Source organism: Alligator sinensis, unplaced genomic scaffold (assembly GCF_000455745.1).
Source record: "Alligator sinensis unplaced genomic scaffold, ASM45574v1 scaffold124_1, whole genome shotgun sequence".
Lineage (NCBI taxonomy): Eukaryota > Metazoa > Chordata > Crocodylia > Alligatoridae > Alligator > Alligator sinensis.
This window is the reverse complement of record NW_005842020.1, coordinates 1575256-1581490: the sequence shown is the minus strand read 5'-3', so window position 1 is coordinate 1581490 and position 6235 is coordinate 1575256. Positions and strand designations below refer to the sequence as shown.

Sequence of the window (6235 nt, the reverse complement as noted above, 5' to 3'; positions counted from 1 at the left end):
CCTTAGATAAAGCATCAGTAGGGAAGGGCCCCATGAACCACCAGGAGCCCTTCCTGCTGTGATCCCAGGACCTGGGCTCATCCAGCAGCTCCAGGACCCCAGGCCAGTGCCTGCCTCACCAGCTCCAGGTGCTCAGCCCCACCCAGGACACCAAGACAGCCAAGGCATTGCTGACCCTCAGCAACTTCAGCTTCTCCCTGGAGGGGGACCTCTGCCTGGGCAGCCAGGCACCATGCCCTTGTGCCCCAGGATACCACCAGGAGCCACAAGTCCTTGCCTGTCCAGTAGGGACAGACTCGGGCTGCCAGGTAAGCCTGCCACACCAACCCGGTAAGCCCCATACAGGGAGGAGGGCCTTCCCTGCCCCTGCCCCCACTTCCCCTGGCTCCAGGTTTCCCATTCCCCACACAGCATGCAAGGATACTGGAGGGAGTGCAAAACTTTATTAAGCAGCCTCAGCTAGGCAGGCATGGACCTTTCACGCATGGAGGAATTTGTCAGTGCTAGTGGCAAAATTGTCCTTGACTGCAGAGAGGAGGGACATGTAGCACACCCACAGGTAACCCTCCAGGTGGTGGCAGAGATTGTGGGGCATCATGGGCTTGGCTGTTGCATCATCAAAGTTCAGGGTTCCACACCAGGCTCTCAGGTGTACTTGGGGCACCATGGCAAGCAGCATCAGCAGCAGGGCAAAGTGGGTCAGGCACTCCTCGGTCCATACAAACAGATTCTCACAGTGCACCTGGGACACTCCCAGAAGGGGCACACTCAGGGCAGAAAGCCAGTGTGGGGGTGGGGCAGGGATGGCCCCTGGGCACCTCTCTGGAGAGGGTCCCTGCGGGGGGGAAGGGGAGGTGCCACAGCTTGCCCCTAAGCCTGGGTGCTGTGGGCTTGGTGACAGTGCAGGAGACAGGCTGGCCTTCAGGAGAAGGGCTCCACCAGTGGCCACTTGTTCCAGGACCTGCCCAGCCAGTTTACCATGGACGCCTGTGCATGCATGATCCCTGATCTGAGGCTGGATAGTCCACAGCTCCCTATTAAAAAGTATCTTACCTCAGAAATGTTGTAAACCCTCAAAAACAGCCTCTTTCTCCTGGCTCTGTAGGTCCTGCAGCTGCATGTGGGGGAGAAGCATCGGCTGCCAGCCAGGATGTGCCTTCAGGGTCATAGCCTCTACCGGGGCCCTGTGTAGAGGACCCAGGACCAGACCCAGCTGCTGGACCACCTGGTCACGGTGGCTGAGGAGTGGCTGGTGGACTTGCAGGCCTGGCACATGGAAGACGTCATGCACAAGCGGCACATGCAAGGATGAGAGACTTACACGTGAGGAAGAGAAGCTTGTGTGCAAGGAGAGGGCTCAGTAGAGGGACCAGGAGTTTCAGGACAGGCACCTGAGGAGAGGCACCTGGAGGCTCAGGAATGACAGGCATGGTAGCCAGGGCAGTGGAGGCCCTGGAGGAGGACTGCCAGGTGCAGGACACCATCCTGGGCCTAGCAGTCACCTTTGTGCTGCCAGTAGCCAGCTGCAGCCCTGCCTGCCCCCCAGCAGCCATCTGCTACCCAGCCACAATCCTGCAATTTACCTGGGCTGAGTTGCAGCAGCACCTCCACAAGCAAGGAGCCCATGCCCCAGCCCCTCAACCCAGGGCCCTGCCATCCAGGCCCCCTGCCTGAGCTCAGCCCCATGAGACCCTTGAACAAAAGCTGCCTGGAGTGGGTCCAGCAGCATGCATGGGATCTGCTGGCCTAACCCACTGGCTGTAGAAGGGGGAGCCATCCACACCAGCAAAGTGGCACCCACCATCACCCCCTGCAAGCCTTCTGCCTGGCCACCTTGCCATGCCATGCTCACACGCTCACACACAGGGTATGGTCAGAGGCCAGGGTGCTGGGTGCCTGTCCCCAGGCTCTGCCCCCTAGCCCTCCCACCCCTTTGCCTCCCACCCCAGGAGGGCGCACACAGCACTGTACACAGTTTGCATGGGGTAGAGGGTACTTCATTGGTGGTGGGTAGGGTGGGTGGTGGAGGAGGGGCTTTGTGGGGAGGGGGGGATGGGGTCTGTTTTTGGAAAGGGAGGGGTGAGGGGTGCCTATGTTTCTGAAAGGGAATAAACTGTTTTTCTGAGAACTGTTTGCAGTGAGCAATGGGGCTGCAGTCCAGGGCTGGCCATCCAGGTGCTCTACAGTGGGGAGTGCAGGAGCAGGTGGTCAGCCAGAGCCTCTTACACAAGTTGACCTGGCTTCTGCTGCCAGGTGAGCATCTTTCCCAGGACCTCAGTGGGTAGGGGAGGGGGAGGGGCATCACTGTCACTGCAGCTGGTGCTCCTAATGCCAGGTATCCTGCACCAGCTGCTCCTCTTGTGCCCAGGTCTTACAAAACAGCTCCCTCCCAATCCTCACACATGTTATGCAGTTGTTGGTTTTTCCAGGGGAAGGTGCACTCCACCAGCAAACAGGTCTGACCCAGGCACATACTGAATTGTGCCTGGCAGTGGTCCAGCTGGCTGATGTAGGGCTGCATGAGCCAGGGCAGGAGTGAGTAGGAGGGCAGGAGTGGTCCCATCCATCCCAATAAGGAGGGATGGGACCACCTCCACAAGCGGTCCAGCATCACAGCGTAAAGTGCCCACTCTCCACCATGGCTGACAGGATGGAGTTATGGAAGATGCAGGCATTGTGGGTGCTGCCTGGCCAGCTGCTGCTCATGTTGGTGAAAGCACTGTGATGATTGGCAATGGCCTAGAGCACAACAGGTTGGAAGCCCTGATGGCTGTAGCAAGGGTGGTCACTGCAGGATGGGCAGGTGACTAGGATGTGGGTCCAGGGCCTTGATGCACTGGAGAAGTCCAGGGCATGGAACCCTGCCACCACCTCCAAGGGGTTGATCACTTTGAGCAAGGTGTGCCCCAGCACGTCTTGGAGGGTGTTGTACACCTCCAGGATGGCCTCCGCAACAGTTGCCTTGCTCTCACTGAAGAGGTGACTGACATAATGTAGGCTGGTGGGCATGGCCAGCTTGAACAGGGTGATGGACAGCTGGGCGTCTACAGGGAGGAGCTGCCACATGGTGGTGGCCTGCTTCTCCAGGTGTGGGAGGAGCTGCTTAAGGAGCTCCTGGAAGATGGCCTGGGTCATCTGGAATTCCTCAAGCTTCTGCTCATCATCCCAGGTGCTCTGGATGATCAACCAGTACTCCTGGCTGGCTGGAGGGGGCGGGGGGCAAAGGGGGCACTGGCTGTAGAGCTGGAGGTCCAAGAGTGTATGAATGGCACTGGTGGTGGCATCAAGGTGCATTTCATTGGCATCCCTGCTGGAGTATGGGTGGCAGCATGGGGTTTGGGTGGCAGCAGCATGATGGCAAGGGGCCTGGGACAATGTGGTGAACCTGGGCAAGAGGCTACACTGTGCAGGGGGTCTGCCAGGGTTGAGATTGATCTGGGACAGGTAGCGGTCACTGTGGCAGTGAAGAAGTGTTAGCAGGGTGTCCAGTAGGAGTCTAGGCTGCTGTACTCCACCATACTTCTTACTGCTGCAAAGGGAGGGAAGTATTTCCTGATTTATAGCCAGAACGATTGCTATAAAAAAGCCATTTTATTTCCTGGGGTATATGCCATATTGGGAAACCACAGAAGACATGTAATGTCTTCTTCCATATTTCTGTTTCTCATACTTTCCTCTTAACTACATAGATTCAGAGATGATCAGGAAGCATAGAGGGTTGGGGCAAGGGACAGCAAAAAGCAAAGCTCACATCACTGGCTCTTTCATACTTTTATCCTTGTAATTTTAAATAACTCCTGAAGCATATGCCTTGCAAGTAATTATTTGGAAGACATGTAATGTCTTCTTCCATATTTCTGTTTCTCATACTTTCCTCTTAACTACATAGATTCAGAGATGATCAGGAAGCATAGAGGGTTGGGGCAAGGGACAGCAAAAAGCAAAGCTCACATCACTGGCTCTTTCATACTTTTATCCTTGTAATTTTAAATAACTCCTGAAGCATATGCCTTGCAAGTAATTATTTGGAAAAAAAAAAAAAAAGCTTTTGCTAAGTTGATTGCACCTAAGTACTATTCAATATAAGAAGATTTGTCCATGGAGTATAGTTCTATTGATCTTTTTCTTGTGATAAACTTCTTAATGTTGCACTTGCCACACCGCAGCTTTCTCCTGATCACTGTATTCAATGTCTTCATGGAGTAAAAGTCCCCAGGGCAGAGGATGACAGAAAGAGTTTGAGAGAGGTAGTTTGCTGTGTTAGGCTGAAGGCAGGCAGAAGGCAGGTAGATATGGAACTCACAATCAGGTTTTGCTGCCCGTTTGGGCATATATGTAGTTGTTCACATATGCATGGTTATGTCTCTAGGAACAGAATACCCAGAGGTTAATTCAGAGGGGGTGGCATGCTGCACTCCCATTTCTGCAGTAGGAACAGCAGCTCAGGACTTTAGGATCTGAAGAAGGTAAGTATTCCAGCTATCTGTTCTCATCCATGCTCAGAAGCACATCCCTTCCCCTCCAATTGCTCCCTCCTTCACTTTCAGTACAGTGGCAGAGTAGGAAGCAGGAAGCAAAGCAGCAGATCAAGCAGGCAGCAGAAAGCAGAGCAGCAGGGAAGGGTATTGGAGTGGAACTGGGGAAGGTGTGGGGACTAATTTATGGTACTCCTGCCCAAAAGGTTTGCCCCCATTGCATTTACATACTTTACAAATCACACAGTGTGGAAATCTTTAGGGTTCTCTGGCCCTGGATAGTTCCAAGTATTGCAATAGGGTGGCAAATAACACCTGCCAACATGCCCTCCATGCAGCCAACTCAACATGTGCTAGATCAGTGGTTCCCAACCTTTTATTTTTATTTTTTTAACCACAGCCCGTCAGGAGTGGGATGGGGCACACAGCTGGTGGCCTCCCTCCCGTGGCTCCCCTGTCACCGGGCTTTAATCCCAGAAGCTCAGATGTGACCTCGGAAGCCGCTCATCTGGGCAGACAGATGGGGCTTCAAGTGCAGGGCTCATGTCACGACCCTGCAGCCAACTCACTGTGGCCCAGTACTGGGTCATGACCCAGTGGTTTGGAATCTCTGTGCTAGATGATGTGGTGCCATGCATCAATCAAGTAGGAGGAGAACTACAAGCAACAAAACACTACCACCATTGAGGCTGCTTGCTTTTAAAATTCTCTATCATACCTTCATTTAATTAGTTTAAGCTTATTTGTTTTTTACTGCACTGCATGCACACTTTGAAAATGCTACCAGCCAGCTGGTCTCTCCTTATTGTTCTTTTGGTTCCCCTTTGATATACTTGTTTGTTTTTATTATTTTTAGCATCACTTGTAGTCAAAGTATTTGCAGAAAAATAGATATCCACATTTGTGAAAAAGAAAGATTAAAAGTATCAGAAGAGATACTTAGAGAATTGCTTAGAAAGTAATATTTTAAATATATTTGGTGACAGCAGGCAAAACAGTAGCCACATGGAAATCGACATAAAAGCTTTAATCCAATACAGACCAAAAATTGAAGTGCAGTTTACTCCCTAAAAATTACAACAGCCTCTCCCATCTTTTGCAAGCTTTGCACTCTATTTGAATACTAAATAACATTCAAACTGTATTAAAAATCATGCACTAGGTTCCTGAGTTAAGTGTAATCAAGAAAGCAAGTAATGTCTTTTGCATCAATTATTCATAAATAAATATCACCCCATAGGGCCAGAATGCATTAGCATCTGGCATCCCTTACAGTCCTGCCCTCCTTTGAACCTGCACCAATATTGATTAGTGTGCTTTCTGATTTTGTGAATCAGTTCAGAAAACCATTAGTTCTGAACACCTATGCCACGGCAACATTCTGTCTCATTCTGAACACCTATGTCATACTTGTCACAACCCAGTGATTTTGGTGCCTCGGCACGATGGAATTTTCTTGCCACATGAGAGCCTCTTGCACAGCGAGGGTTTTTGCTGCACAGAAGAACCTCAGTGCAAGAGAGTTCCCGCCAATTTGCAGGGTGCATTTCTTCTTTGCAGCACAGAAATGTACGGTGCAAAGAGTTCCCGCTATTCGAATGCAAATTTGTGTCCCGCTATTGGCCAGTTCTAAATTATTCACACGTAGCAGCTAGTAATTGGCTAGCTAGCTGTTTAAAATTTCGTGCGACTTCCGCCCAAGTCGAAGAACTTTGAGCACGCTGCAGAGTGCCTCTAAAGAGATCTGACTTGCGGCTAGC

The 6235-nt window shown here is 51.7% G+C and overlaps 1 pseudogene; it reads left to right on the top strand.

The window, feature by feature from the left end:
- Nucleotides 1-469: 469 nt before the first annotated feature.
- Nucleotides 470-5366, top strand: LOC112550042 (annotated as a pseudogene).
- The last annotated feature ends 869 nt before the right edge of the window (nucleotides 5367-6235 follow it).